The sequence below is a fragment of the Castor canadensis genome, chromosome 3, assembly GCF_047511655.1.
Source record: "Castor canadensis chromosome 3, mCasCan1.hap1v2, whole genome shotgun sequence".
NCBI classification, from domain to species: Eukaryota; Metazoa; Chordata; class Mammalia; order Rodentia; family Castoridae; genus Castor; species Castor canadensis.
In genome coordinates this window covers 133656950-133672920 of record NC_133388.1, presented here as the reverse complement: position 1 = coordinate 133672920, position 15971 = coordinate 133656950, and positions in this window count along the sequence as shown.

The window sequence follows — 15971 nt, the reverse complement described above, 5'->3', positions numbered from 1 at the left end:
TCTGTTCTCATGCCTCAGCAGTTCCAAGTGAGTGAGCTGTTTCAAGATTTCCCATTCCCCACACCTGTTTATCTCAACTCCCAGGCTGAAGAGTTTCAAGGCCTACTACATTCTATTCCTGACCAGCCTCCTAGCTAACCTTGAAGATTTGTGCATTTTGCTGTAAGTAAATTATACCTTAATAAAAGATATATAAGATTATAAGAGAAGGTAGATATGTTAAAATAGTTATGAAATATTTAAATTGCAACACACTAATGTACTGACTATAATTATATTGAATAACAAGATTTAGCACCAGATCTAATGGCTGTAGAAGTTTTAAAGTTGCTATAAAAGACTACACTCCTATATATACTATACACATACAATAAATTCTACATAATTTATATAAATTATATATATAAACTGGGGTTTGAACTCAGGGCTTTGTGCTTGCTAAAGCAGGGACTCTACCACTTGAGCCACTCCTCCAGTCCATTTTGCTCTGGTTATTTTGGAGATGGGGGTCTCACCAACTATTTGCCTGGGCTGCCTTGAACCATGATTCTCTCCATCTTAGCCTTCTGAGTAGCTAGGATTACATGTGTGAGTCACAGACACCTGGCTTAAATTCTATTTTAAGATACATGTAGCAATGGTAATGTGGTTTCTCTTGGTGCCAGTCTCAGTTTTGGTCAGACTACTATCATTTGTTGCCTACACACACCATGAAAGATGTGGTAAGTTTCAGCTAGAGGCTAGTGAAACTAAAAATGTGTGATCCTACCCAAGCTCATATTGGATCCCGACTCTATCAATAGACCATATTTGAATTTGTATTTAGTAGCACTGGTGGTTTTATTGGCTATACTATTTATTTTACATTTTTAAAAATAATACTTTGGGAAGTTGGTCACAGGACTCACCAGGCAAGGACTTGATGTCTATTCACTGGTTGTGGTGGTGACAATTATGAGAGGAGACGTTTTATTTATCTACTTATTTAGCAGTGCTGAGGATGGAACCCAGGGCCTTACGCATGTGCTTCTACTGAGCTACACCCCCAGGCAAAGCAGAGACATCTTACATTTAGGTAACACCACCCAGGAGCTTTCATTTCCCAAGAGAAGGCTCAGAAAATCTGCAGTTGTTTTCTTGTCTTTTCTCTTCTCCTCCTCCTCCTCCTCTTCTTCTTTTCAATCTTTTCAGTTTCTTTGGAATCTAGAACAGTATAATACATGACCCTAGCCGGGTGCCAGTGGCTCACGCCTGTAATCCTAGCTACTCAGGAGGCAGAGATCAGGAGGATCGGGGTTCAAAGCCAGCTGGGCAAAAAGTTCCCGAGACCCTATCTCAAAAAACCCTTCACAAAAATAGGGCTGGTGGAGTGGCTCAAGGTGAAGGCTCTGAGTTCAAGCCCCAGTGCCCCCCCCAAAAAAAGGCCACCCTAGACTGGGTGTGGAGGCACATGCCTATAATCTTAGCACTCAGGAGGTGGAAGCAGGAGAACTGTGAACTTAAGGCCAGCCTGGACTATAATAGCAAGACTCTCTGTCTCAAAAAACATAAACATTAAAAAAAATTCATCCTGTACATATTTATTGGGCTGAGTTTTTCTAGAAAAAAGGAATGTCTATTGGTTTCAATGAAAATTCCTAGACTAATCTTTTTGTTTATTTGATTGAGCTATACAAACAGGCTAGGGCTGTAGCTCAGAAGTAGATTGCTACTCTATGACCCCCTGAAACAAAGCAAAACAAAGTGAAGCAAAGCAAAACAAAACAAAAAGACAACCCAGAACAGAGGAGATAGTTATCTTGGATAACTCCAAGGAAAGCAACAAATATGAGGTCTTATGAACTTATCTGGTCATTTAATTCTTTGGTTTGATATGGCTGCAAATTGGAATATATACAAAATAAATCTGGGAAAAGCATGTCTGGTGAAGGATGACCTTGGGACACAAACTTTCTTCTATACTTCATTTTGTTTTTTTCCAGAGTAAGACAAGTAGCTACTCTTCCTTGTTACAGCAACAAAAAAGTCATTTAACCAACCACTTTTCAATTACAAGTGAACTCACAAATCCCTGGGGGGCTTCGTGAAGCTATGGCGCAATATGTTCAATGACTTTTAAAATTCTTTCTCTTTGCTTCATGGTTAAGTGGTCCATATAGCTCTTTCCTCCAACTTGCTTCTGTCAATACACCTACACCCTTCTCATTACCGTCAGTGCAATGCAGCAAGATTCTCAGAAACCTGTCATGACTATTTCACAACACTGTCCTTGCTTCTGGAAGATTCCCTCCCTCATGTAGGAAGCCAGTTTAAAAGAGTGCGAGGCTTTGAATTCAAACCCCAGCACTGCCAAAAACAAAACAAAACAAAATGAATAACATGTTCCCATCCTGTCCGTTTGTTTTCATTGTACTGACAACCTCAGCTGGCATCATGGACCATGAAGAAGCAAGATGGAAATACACAGCAGGGAAAATCCTGGGATTCTTTTATTTACTTATTTATTTTGGTGGTTTGCTAGGCAAGGGTTCTACCACTGGGATCCTTTTTCTAGGAAGATAACACATACATACAAATTGAATGCCTCAATGGAAAAATATGTATTCTTTCTCAGTTTCAGCTGCAGTTTTAGCATTGAGGCTGAATGAAGGATGCTTGTCATGTTTCACAAAATTTCTCTTTTGTGACAAAGTCAGGTGAAAAGCATTTATGTTCACTGATATATTAACCTATATTCCACTGGCTTATTAATATAGGAATATAAGTTTGTTGAATCGACGACCAATCCAGCACTGGTAAACTATCATAGAAGGGCCCAAAATGTCTCCCATTCTTCCTCAAATCAATCAACTAACACTAAGCCAATGGGCTCTTGAATATCATAGAGAGTACACTTTTTTTTTATTTAGCTTTTTTTGTCTTAATGGTAGCTACAACAACAGGTACATAAGTGAGATGCAATTATGTAGTATCTTCTTCCAAAGAGAGAAGTGTTACCCACTGGGATTGGGGCTTATTAACCTTGGTCTAATTGTGGTCTCGAGCTGTCACTCATTTATTATTTATCCTCATACCCTCTAACCTGGTTCTCTATCCATTTTAAACAAACAAGACAGCCCTAAGGGCTCTCTTAAGCCACTGAAAATACAGACATTCTTCCACTTAGCCACAGTCTGTAGGTCTGCTCCTTGCAAAAAGTGGCTGGCATACTGGAGGTTAGCTCAGTGGTAGAGCCCTTCCTTAGCATATGCAAGGCCCCGAGTTCTATCCTCAGAACTGCTAAACAGAACAAGACCAAAGCAAACAAAAAGTAGTTGAATGACCAGCCACAGAATTTTTGAGATAAATAAGACTGATCTTTCACATTCTTTAAGGGATGAAAGACTACAATGCTATTGGAAGAAAATTTTAGGGTTGTTATTTCCAGTGTTTTTCAGCAAAGGCCTGGGGACATTCAGTATGTACCCTTTTGCTTGTGCATCAGAGTGATGTCCTGGTCATTGGCACTGTTTCCTGTGTTGACTCAGAAAGCAGTCTGAGGCCTGGCACAGATGGCTCACTCCTGTAATCCTGGCTACTCAGGAGGCAGAGATCAGGAAGATCTCAGTTTGAAGTTAGCCTGGGGAAACAGTTTGAGAGATATTATCTTGAAAAAAAAATCACATAAAAAGGCTGGTGGAGTGGTTCAAGGTGTAGACCCTGAGTTCAAACCCCAGTACTTCAAAAAAAGGCAATCTGATGTCAAGAGGGTGGTAGAGCCGGATGGTACACTGACCTTATGGTACCTGGATGATGGGTCCAGGACCCCTGTGGATACCAGACTCTGTGGATGCTCCAGGTCCTTATGCAAAATGCCCTGGTATTTGTATGCAACTTTTGCCTGTCTTTCTATATACTTTAACTCATCTCTACCTTACTTACAATTCCTTGCATACTGTAAGTGCAATATAAATAGTTGTGAGACTTTTTTGGGGAACTATGACAAGAAAACAGCCTGTGCATACTCAGAACATTTTCCATTTGAGGCTGTTTGAATCCCTGGAGGTAGAACCCACAGGTACAGAGGTCCAAATGTACAGTCCTGTAAGCACCCCATCTCCTAAATTATGGACCCCACTGACAAGACAAGTAGTCAGTTGTACACTGCTATCCTTATCTGCCTGGAGGCCATTTCTTTTAGTAACCAAAGCCTGTGTTCCCTCTTTCCTGCCTGCCTTGCCCCCTTCTTCATCATTGTGGGCAATGGTTCCTTTTACCAATGTAAACACAAGCTCTCTTTTTTTTTTTTTTAACTTACAATGAACAGAAATTTATTTGGCACATAGTTCCAGAGGCTGGGAAGGCCATCAGGAGGCCACATCTGATGAGGGTCTTCTTGCTCTGTCATAACATGGCAGAAGGCATCGTAGGGCCAGAAACAGCAAGAAAGGGCCGAACTTACTTTTATAACACGAATCCATTCATGAAGACAGAGCCCTCATGACCTAACTAACCACTTCTTTTTTTTTTATTTTTTCTTTTTTTTTCTTTTATTATTTATATGTGCATACAAGGCTTGGGTCATTTCTCCCCCCTGCCCCCACCCCCTCCCTTACCACCCACTCCACCCCCTCCCTCTCCCCCCCACCCCCTCAATACCCAGCAGAAACTATTTTGCCCTTATTTCTAATTTTGTTGTAGAGAGAGTATAAGCAATAATAGGAAGGAACAAGGGTTTTTGCTGGTTGAGATAAGGATAGCTATACAGGGAGTTGACTCACATTGATTTCCTGTGCGTGGGTGTTACCTTCTAGGTTAATTCTTTTTGATCTAACCTTTTCTCTAGTTCTTGGTCCCCTTCTCCTATTGACCTCAGTTGCTTTTAAGGTATCTGCTTTAGTTTCTCTGCGTTAAGGGCAACAAATGCTAGCTAATTTTTTAGGTGTCTCACCTATCCTCACCCCTCCCTTGTGTGCTCTCGCTTTTATCATGTGCTCAAAGTCCAATCCCATTGTTGTGTTTGCCCTTGATCTAATGTCCACATATGAGGGAGAACATATGATTTTTGGTCTTTTGGGCCAGGCTAACCTCACTCAGAATGATGTTCTCCAATTCCATCCATTTACCAGTGAATGATAACATTTCGTTCTTCTTCAAGGCTGCATAAAATTCCATTGTGTATAGACACCACATTTTCTTAATCCATTCGTCAGTGGTGGGGCATCTTGGCTGTTTCCATAACTTGGCTATTGTGAATAGTGCCGCAATAAACATGGGTAAACACAAGCTCTTGACCTGTCTCAGACTCTCTCTGTCCTCCAGTTCATACTTGGAAGGAGGGGGAACCTCTCTCCTTCTCACTTGCCCTCACTCTTGTTCTCCTTCCCTACTTCAACATACTGTTCTACTCAAGCAACAGAGGAGATACTGGCCTGGAGATAACCAAACAGGGTGTCCTAAACTTGCCGGAGGAGAAGAGGCACCCAGGCTGCAGGTTAAAACACAGACTCTTGGGCCTAGGGAGTGGTTCTGGGAATCTTGTCTTTTCATCAGGGCCTCAGGTTATTTTTCTTTATCACCAGAATAGTTTTGGAAACAGACATCACCCACTGTATCTCAAATTTTAGCAGGCCTCAGAATCTCTGGAAGGGACTGTTGAAGCCCAGCTTGCTGGGCCTTACCTCAGAGGACCAGTTTCAGTGAGCACAGGACAGTGCCTGAGAGTTTACATTTCCAGTCCGATACAGGCACTGACAACCACTGATTCTAGTCCCAGGTTTCTTTTGAAAGTTAGCTATCTACCTGTGAAGGGCTTACACCTTGTGACTGATACAAGAAAAGTGCTACTTCTGTGTCTAGAAGACAGTAAACTATACCTCTCAATTAAAGACAGTGACTAGAGAACACTCACCAGAAAACAAATGACATCCACTTTCCAGCCTCCTGAATAAACCCATAAATATCTCTAAATGAGATTTTTTCAGCTGGGCGTGGTAGGGCACATCTGTAATCCCAGAATTCAGGGGAGGTGGAGACAGCAGTATGGTGAGTTCCAGCCCAGCTTGATCTACATAAAGAGACCCTGTCTCAAAAAATCAGTAATAGTAATAATAAAAAAAAATAAAATTTCTGGGTGCCAGTGGCTCATGCGTGTAGTCCTAACTACTCAGGAAGCAGAGATCAGGAGGATAAAGGTTCGAAGTAGTTCACAAATACCTTATCTTGAAAAAAATCCTTCACAAGAAAGTGCTGGTGGAGTGGCTCAAGTGGTAGGGCGCCTGTATAGGAAGTATTAAGCCCTGAGTTCTAAGCCCCAGAACCTCGAAATAGATAAAAAATATGAACTTGCTTTTCTCAAGCACTAGAATTAGGTGCCTGAGTTTACCTCCCAGGCCCTAAGAAACAATTTCTCATTGTTGTTTTGTTTGTTTATTTTCATTTCTTTTTGTCTTTTTTCAGTGTAAATTGGCAGAAGGATCCGGAGGTTTTTAGGTGAAGCCTAAGAACTTCAAATAAACAAGGACTGCGGCTTGGGTTCTGGCGATGAACTTGCTTTTCTCAAGCACTAGAATTAGGTGCCTGAGTTTACTTCCCAGGCCCTAAGAAAACAATTTCTCATTGTTGTTTTGTTTGTTTATTTTCTTTTCTTTTTGTCTTTTTTCAGTGTAAATTGGCAGAAGGATCCGGAGGTTTTTAGGTGAAGCCTAAGAACTTCAAATAAACAAGGACTGCGGCGTGGGTTCTGGCGAGGACGTCGGGGACCGCGCGGTGCTACCTTTGGGGCGCGTGGCAGGCTGGGGACACCGGGCCGGGAGCCCAGCTCGCGGGAGCGGCGGATCAATCCGGCGTCCGCGCCACGCCTGCAGGGGGGTCTTTGGGGAGAGACTAAAAAGGGATCCAATACTGAATACCGCGCTATTTTGCAGACATTATGAGTTAATAAAACTCATTACTCTTTAGCTTCTCCGCTTCCTTCTGGCCAGGGACGAAACGCTCATTGACTCTGGCGTCACCCTGTGTGTGTGTGTGCGTGTGTGTGCGTGTGTGTGTGTACACAACTGAAATATCTTTCATGAAAAACTGCTCGCCAACATTCATTTGTCTGTGGAATCCCACAGATTCAGTTCGTTCTGCCGACGGCGATCCTGCTTTTTAGGACCTCTGATTCTTGGAATTTAAGCGGCATCAAGGGAGCATAGGGAAGCGTCGTGCATATTAGAAATACCCATTGTCACTCATCGCCACCGACCAGCTGAACGCACTGCTGCACAGCTGGCGAAGTGGCTCAAGTGGTAGAACGCCTGGTGTGACACCCTGAGTTCAAACCCAGTACCGCCAAAAATACCCCCCCCAAAAACCCCAAACCCCAATTTCAGTTGGTGCAGAAGGGGGGAAGAGAGAAAGCATTTATGAAACGGTTTATTGTTTCCTGAGGCGAAGGGTGCAAACTCTACAGAAAGAAAAGAATTTAGTGAGACAGAGGGGAAATGTTCGTTTTAGGATCTCCTTCAGAGAAGTTCAAATTCATGACAGAGAAAAATAAACTTTGGAAATGCCACCAACTGGAGCTTGAAGGCAGAAATTGAGTTTTGATTTCCGCATCCCTTTTGCCTTAGTGCTCGGATTACAGGCGGGTGCCGTAATTTTCAGTACTTTGAGGGGGACTTTTGTGTAAATATAATGAATAATCAAGCAAGAAATTTAGATGCAAATTGAATTGAATTGCAAAGGCAATCAGAATTAAAGGAAAAAAGGTGCAGTAAAAAAAAGTTCTAGCTGTAGGTCTAGCTCAGCGGCACAGGGTGTGCTCAGCGTGGGAGGTAGGCCCCGCTTCCATCTCCAGCACCCAAATAAAATAATCGTAAGATCAAACAATCAAAGCTGTATCTTCAGAGCATCTTCTCTACATCTTCATTCAACAAACTTACAGGCTTAGTTTTTACCCACTGAAGGCAGAGGTGAGATTGTAAGCTTCAGGAAAAAGGACTCTAGACCTTTCTGTCTAGCACAACTTTTGGATGGTTTGCGCGTGAGATGTGAGGTGAAGGAAATGGAAAGCCAGGTATCTGGGAAGCTGAGCCTCAGGGAAATTTTGAAAGGGGTGAACAAAAAACTTAAGATTTCCTCCAAATACATACATTAAAAGATAGTCTCGGGCTGGGAATGGGGAGAGGGACTAGGGTAGAGCATGAAGCCTCCCATGTTCGATACTTGGGTTCCGTTCCCATTATGGGGGGAGTGGGGAGAGTGAAGGTAGAACCTGAATACCGGACTGACTGGGAATCCTAACCAGTGAACTTTGTTTCCCAGACGTTGTCTCTGTGGACTTATAAAAATGTTTATTTTCTAAGTGCTGCACTAAACTGCATGAGTTGAAGGATAAAATTTGATGTCCGATTTTGACATTCAATAGCGCCCGTCAGCTCATCGTCCTTTTAGCGGATATGTTATTGCACACAAGTGCCTCGCTTTCCTTTGTGGTCCTATTAATCCATTCATTGACGACTGTCTCATAAAAAAGTAAAAAGGTCAGAATGGGTTTTATGGCATATAGACCCACTTAGTTAATAATCTACAGATTGGACTTCTGGTCTGCTCCTTTAGCAAAGAGCCCCGCCCACAATCAACCCCAAGACCTAACAAACGGGTAATTAGTCCGCGTTAAAGTAATTGCAGCGCCTGCACTGCAGATCCGCTGTGAGTGATACTGATGGGGGGAGGGGGAGTAACTTTCAAAAACCTTGGGGTTTTTATAGTTTTATGCCTGTTGTAATTGTGCAAAGATGTTGGGAGGGACTAGCACTGACTTTGGGTCTTTGTTCTAGTAAGGTCTCTATTTAGGTTAAAATGAAGCACCTAGCACAGCTTTGAAACAATGAAAGGGAGTCGCGTTCTAATGGTATGGTAATCCTGCTGAGCTATTGTCTACTTGAAAGTTTATTCCCAGGCTTTCAATCAAGATTGATCTATGTAAATAAGAAAACCTTTTGTTAAGTGAATTTAAGAATGTAAATAGATTCCTGAGAAAAACAGAAGCAAATCTTTTTTATTTGAGACTGGCTCTAGCTTTGCAGTCCAGGCTGGTCTTCAACTAGAGATCCTTTTCCCCCAGCCTCCCAAATGCTAGGATTCCAGGCCTGCACCACCATGCAGTTTAAAACATTTTTAACTTCTATTACTAGTCAGTCATTCAATTATTAATCATTCAACAGAGCAATCCAGGATAAAACAAGTAAGAACATATGTGTGGTTGCAAATGCTCATTTATTAAGACTTGCAAAGCTGGGCATGGTGGTGCACACTATAATCCTAGCACTTTGGAGGCTGAGGCCCGAGGATTGCAAGTTCAAAGCTAGTCTGGGCAACCCAGTGAGACCTTGATTTCTTTTTCTTTTTTTCTTTTTAATTTTTATTTTATTCATATGTGCATACAATGTTTGGGTCATTTCTTCCCCCTTCCCCCACTCCCTCCCTTATATTTTTATTTTTCCTAAAGAGAGTTACACTATATCATTAAAGCAGCACTGAGTGACTGAGCTCATGTTTAGCATCTGTGTGCAGGGCCCTGAGCTGACACTCAGCATTGTGTGCACACATACAAACAGCACTGTGTGAAAAGAACTGCACCATTTGTAGATTTAATTGGCAGCAGGTAAACTGAGTTAAGTGAAACATTTAGATAGACAAGTGAGTCCTTATGTATTCCCACACACCAATCATTTTTCTATTTTGACTATAGTTACAGTGTACCAGATATATCATAGCCATTCACAATTTTTCTTTTTCTTATTTTATGCTAAGAGCCAGGATAGGGAACAGGGCGTGGCTCAAGTGGTAGAGAGAGACTGTGTAGCAAGCATAAGGCTCTGAGTTCAAAGCCAATATATGTATTTATCTGGTGCCAGTGGCGCATGCCTGTGATCCTAGCTTCTTGGGAGACTGAGATCGAGAGGATTGCCGTTGGGGAGCCCAGGCAAATAGATCATGAGGCCTCCATCTCCAAAATGCCAGAGCAAAATGGATTGGAGGTGTGGCTCAAGTGGTAGAGTACTTGCTTTGCAAGTGCAAATCCCTGAGTTCAAACTCCAGTTCCACAAACAAACAAACAAACAAAAAAGGCAAGATAAACATCACATAACATCACACTCATTGTTAGTACTTGGGGGCAGTGAAAATATCTGGCACCTCTAGATAGGAGTGCATGTCTGGAAGGCAGATGTGGAAAGAAGGCTTTGTTATTCCTGCTTTAACTTTGTGTTGGGCCAAGGCCAGAAGGCTTTTATCCCACTTACTGGCCTCCCTTCCTCTTTGTGTCTGCAATGCAATGCTGTGAATTTGTGACCTTGGACAAGTCAATCAACCTCTCTGCTCTAGTTTCTTCTTTGGTAAAGTGGGAATAATCAGCATAAATTAGAGAAATGCTTTGCAGATTGAAGAGATGAGGGAGATGCAAAATACCCAGCATAGGGGTTAGTGTCTAGTAAGTGCTCAATAGCAGATGTTTATTGCTACTTAATATATATATGTATATTATTAGACATGAAAGTTACACTTAAACATTCATGAGCTTGTGAGAACTTTGAAGTGTTTTTCAGCAGAGATAATGACAACACTGGCACTAGGCAAGTGCTCTACCACTGAGTTACACCCCACCCCTCTGCTCTGGGACCTCATATTGCATTAAAACTCAATGAGGTTCACATAACCTTTTTTTTTTTTTTTTTTTTTGCAGTACTGGGGTTTCAATTCAGGACCAACATCTTGAGCCTCTGCACCAGTCCTTTTTTGTGAGTTTTTCTGGAGATAGGCTCTCTTGACTATTTCCCTGGGCCAGCTTCAAACTTTGATCCTCTTTATCTCTGTCTCCTGAGTAACTAGGATTATAGGTGTGACCTACCGGTGCCTGGCTCAAATAGCACATTTTTTTGGGGGGGGAGACATGGGTTTGAACTCAGGGCCTCACACTTGCTAGACAGGCACTCTACCACTTGAGTCACTCCACCAGGCCTTGGTGCATTTTTTTTTTTTTTTAATCTGACCCTTGTCCGCTGCCCACCATCAAAGCCAAGAATTCCTTACTCCACATGAACCTATTGACTTGAGCCTTCCTGAATGCACTGGTCTGCTTCAACCCTCTGGGATGTGCGTGGGTCATTTCACAGGTTGGAAGATGCCTTGATCCCCTGGCTCCACTGACCTGGGTAGGCCCCTGTCCTTGAAGATGGAGCACAAATGTCTCCCTCAGCAATAGGTCTGTAGTCAAAATGCAGGCTCAGTAAAAATATTGTATAAAATTACCTTTAGGCTATGTGTTTTCTTTTTTCCTTCCTTCCTTCCTCCTTCCCTCCCTCCTTCCTTTCTTTTTGGTGATACTGGAGGGTTAAACTCAGGGCCTCACACTTGCTAGGCGGTGTTCTGCCACTTGAGCCATTCCACCAGCCCACTTTCACACTATATGTGTAAAGTGTATATGAACTGGCTGAGGTGACACACACCTGTAATTCCAACACTCAGGGAGCTGAGACAAGAGGATCATAAGTTCCAGGCAGTCTGGGTTACATAGTGAGACCCTGTTTAAAACAAAACAAAACAGAAAAAGTGTTTGAAAACAACAAAAGGTGTATATGAAACATATATAAAATTTGTGTTTACACTTGGATACCATCCCTAGGATATCTTATATATACAAATCTTCCAAAATCCCCCAAAAACCTGAAATCTGAGACACTTTGGTACTAAGTATAAGGAATATCCCACCTGTGTTCCTATTATTAATCTTGAACTAATATAGTAGCATGCAGGAAATTCTCAATAAACATTGTACAGATTAAAAACCCACTAATCCATGTGTTCTGTCCTTTCTCATGATGGCTAGTAGGATGGAATTCTAGGAGTTTGATTCTAATCATGATCATAGAAATTCTTATTACTTATTGGTTCTAGAATATACTGTACATTGTTTTAAAAGAAGGTACATTTGTAAGCCATATGTAGTTCAGTGGTACATGCTTGTCTAGAATGCATGAGGTCCTAGGTTGGATCCCTAACACTGACCCCACCCCACCAAAGAAAGTACCTTAATGAAAGGGACATTTGGGGCTGGCAGAGTGGCTCAAGTAGTAGAGTACTTGCCTAGCAAGTATGAGGCCTTGAGTTCAAACCCCAGTACCAAAAAAAAAAAAAAAGTGGGGGGAACATTTGAATTTATGTTGATGCTATTTAATAGGCTCTACAGAAAAGAAAAGAATTCCAAATTATGTTTCTTTTCACATTATTTTAAAACTTGGATGAACATCAGTTTAGAATTAGAAAGCCATCTGGCTGATATTTGGGGACAAGTTCTTTCATAGAGCCAATACAATTCACAAACATACAGTCCAGTCCTGCTCTATTTTTACCCCAGGTAATGGGACAGAGAAACGAGAGCTTTGGGAGTTAACTTTCCATCAGGGACAGAGAGCAGGCAATAACTATTACTCTGTGTATGCCGAACAGACGCGCTCATGTCAGGGGCAAATCTGATGCATGTTAATGACATTGATTAGATTCCTTCTACCATGAAGCTATTACAAAAACCAGCTCCATATTGGAACCTTGGATTTCCCTTACTCGTGTGTTATTTTAAAAAGGTTGTTGAAGATTTTGCATGTACACACATATACACCGGATAGAGCATTTATAATAACTAAGAATGTACAATCAGTATTTTATGTTATGGTTTTATAATCATAAACATACTTTTTCTTTTCAAGGTGGCTAGAATATATCGTTGAAATTCTCACATTTTATTGCTAAATATCAATGACATATCTTTTTATTTTTTTGTGGCACTGTGGTTTGAACTCAGGGCTTCAAGCTTGCCAGGCAGATGCTCTACCATTTGAGCCTTTCTGCCAGCCCTCTTTTGTGTTGGGCATTTTCAAGATAGGGTATCAAACAATGTGCCCAGGCTGACCTTGAACCACAATCTTTCTGGCATCTGGCTAATGACATAATTATCTTTGGTTTTGTTTGGTTCTTTTTTGGTGGATCTGGAGTTTTAGCTCAGGGCTTTGCGCTTGGAAAGCAGAAGCTCTACCAATTTAGCCATGCCACAGTACCTTTTTGCTCTGTTTTATTTTGGAGATGGAGCGGGGAGTCTCAAAAATTATTTTCTGAGGGCTGGTCTTGAACCAGAGCCCTCTCATTTCAGCCTCCCAAGTAGCTAGGGTTCCAGGCATGAGCCCCAGGCACCTGGCTCAGTCCTTTTTCTTGTCATTCTATCCTAAACAATACAGCATAAGAAGTATTTATATAGTATTTACATTGCATTAGGTAATATAAGTAATCTAGACATGACTTAAAATATATGGGAGGATGTGTATAGGTTCTGTGCAAATAACTAAGCTATTTTGTTGAAGGGACTTGAGCATCCATGGATTTTGGTGTCCCAGATGAGGTCAAGTGTGTTCAGGAACTAATCTTCCATAGATGTAAGATATCAAGCAACAACTGTATTCTCAGTCCCTCTTCTCTTTCCCTCCTGTCCATATTTTTATTGGGTCTCTGCTCCATTTGTATTCCTCTCTGCAGACTTTTTCTTTACTTCTTCTGTCCACATGATGGAGTACAAAATGGCAGCTGTCAGCTGCTTCTTCTTCTTTTTTTTTTTTTTTGTGATACTGGGGCTTGAACTCAGGGTCTACTTCTTGAGCCACTCCACCAGGCCTTTTTTGTGATTTTTTTTGGTGATAGGGTCTCTCAAACTATTTCCCTGGGCTGGCTTTGATCCATGATCTTCCTGATTTCTGCCTCCTGAATAGCTAGGATTACAGGTGTGAGCCCCCAGTGTCCGGCTAGCCATCAGCTTCTGAACTTAGATGTTATAGGTACAGCTACCTGGAGAAGCTAAACTTCCCATTGGGTCACCTGCACATCTTAAGGAGAAAAAGATTCTTACTGCCAGAGCTCCAGCCAGGGCCAGCTTGGGCTTAGGTCCTGAGATGCTTCTGTAACCATTTTGGGGAGAAGGCATTCAACCCAGTCCCCATTAAAAAAAAAAAAGTAGGCTACAAGCCAGGCATGGTGGTACACAACTATAATCCCAGCACTGGAGAGGCTGAGGCAGGAGGATTGCAAATTCAGGGTCAACATGGTCTACATAGTGAGATCCTATCTTAAAAAAACCAAACAACCAAACAAAACCCAATAGGGGCTTTCATCTCCATACTGCCTCAGTCCCTTTCCTGCCCCTCCTCAGAGGCTTGGTTTTTGGATTAAAGAACCAAGCTGACAAATACTCTTTTATTACTGCAAGAAAGTTGCCCCAAAACCTTGGCAGGTCTTTCCTGCTAATAAGCTGACCAGGACCATATGGAAACCTCAGAATGTCTTTCTTCCCTGAGTCCTACAGCCCAGAGAAGAGCCAGCTGGAGTCCATCTGCTCTGGGTTTGCTTCTTCTAATGTGGGTCCCTTGGGGGTCCTGCAGGACTGTGAGGGGTGAGAGCACCCCACAGGTGGAGGGTCCCTAAAGCCCACCTTCCCTGCAGTTGCTATATTGGGTGGCAGGGCCTTTTGGCTCTGTTTCTGATCCCACAGAAAAGTTGTACTTGATAGTAATGTCACTAAATTATGCATCTAGTAGATAGGTTTTGTTCTTGATCAGAGCTTCTCTGTTGGGGTGGGAGGACAGGGTGAAGGGGACCTTGACCCTCCTCCTAAGGGTTAGAGGGTCTGACCCCACACAAGGCAACATGCATTTGGACTTAGTTTTCATTTCAACAAAGAGGTGACGGTTTTCCAAAGTGACATATAATCATTAACCTTCTAGTTGGATTGGAAAATGGATCTCTCTTTGCAGCTTCTGTGCTCAAACCACTTCATCACACAGTTGTCTTTGGGTAATTTCAATTAGAGTATAGACTGTCTAGCGGAGTATCACATCCCAATAATGCGGTGGCTGGAGAAAGAACAGGGTGAGGTGAAGGAATTATGTGAATCATATTCTGTGTCCTGGTTTGCATGCCTCTTGGAAGCCAGGCTTGTGCCAAGATTCATCACCTATTTATGAATTCTGATTGTTTGGAAGAAATCCTGCAATAGTAGAGTTAAGCTAGGTGTCTGGAAACCTGCATTCTTAGCCACTAGGATGACTTTGGACTGAAATGCTGCTTTGAGACATTTTCCTTGTTTGTGAATTGAAACACAGGTCTCAAAAAGATCTAGTTTGCTCCTAAGAAGAGCCTTGTGTTACTCAGCATTGAGCTTCAATTGTCAGTGTTGTGAGAATAAAAGACTAAGATACTATGTTTTGTTTTTTTTTTGTTGGCCTCTGGTAAGTGTGTGTTGCACATATGCAAAAGTTCAAAGACAAAACATTTTATTTCTGTGCTTTCTCCCCTGCAATCCCTGGCAGAGCTGCCGGGGAAAATGAAAGCTTACACTAGTTTACATGGGTGAGGGCTTTAGGTCTTCTGCCTTGGCCATAATGGCGGCCCTCCTCCCTGCTCCTCCTCTTCCTCCTCCTTTTCCTGTTTCTCATCCTCCTTTTCCCCCCACATTTATTGAGGTATTATTGACAAACAATTGTATACATTTAAGGTTTTGATTTTCTTTTTTCTTGTTTAGGTGCTAGGAATGGAACCCAGGGCGTTTTGCATGCTAAGCACACACTCTACCACTGAGCTACACGCCAGCCCAACTTGCTGTTTTAGTATGTGTATACATTGTGAAATAACTATGATCAAGCTAATTAACACACTCATCACATAGTTACCCCCCCACCATGGTGAGAACATTCAAGTTCTACCCTCTTAACACTTCTTAAGTGTACAACCCAGGGTTGGCTGGTGGCTTCTGTGATCCAGTAAAATGGAAGCTGATGGTCATGGAGTCAATCCATGCTGATCAGAAATGATTGAGATGATCATCAGGCTGGTTTAAAAGAAGGGTCAGATTCTACCATCCTGCAGAAGTTAGCAGAGGGTCTTGCAAGCAACCACATTTTCTGGAT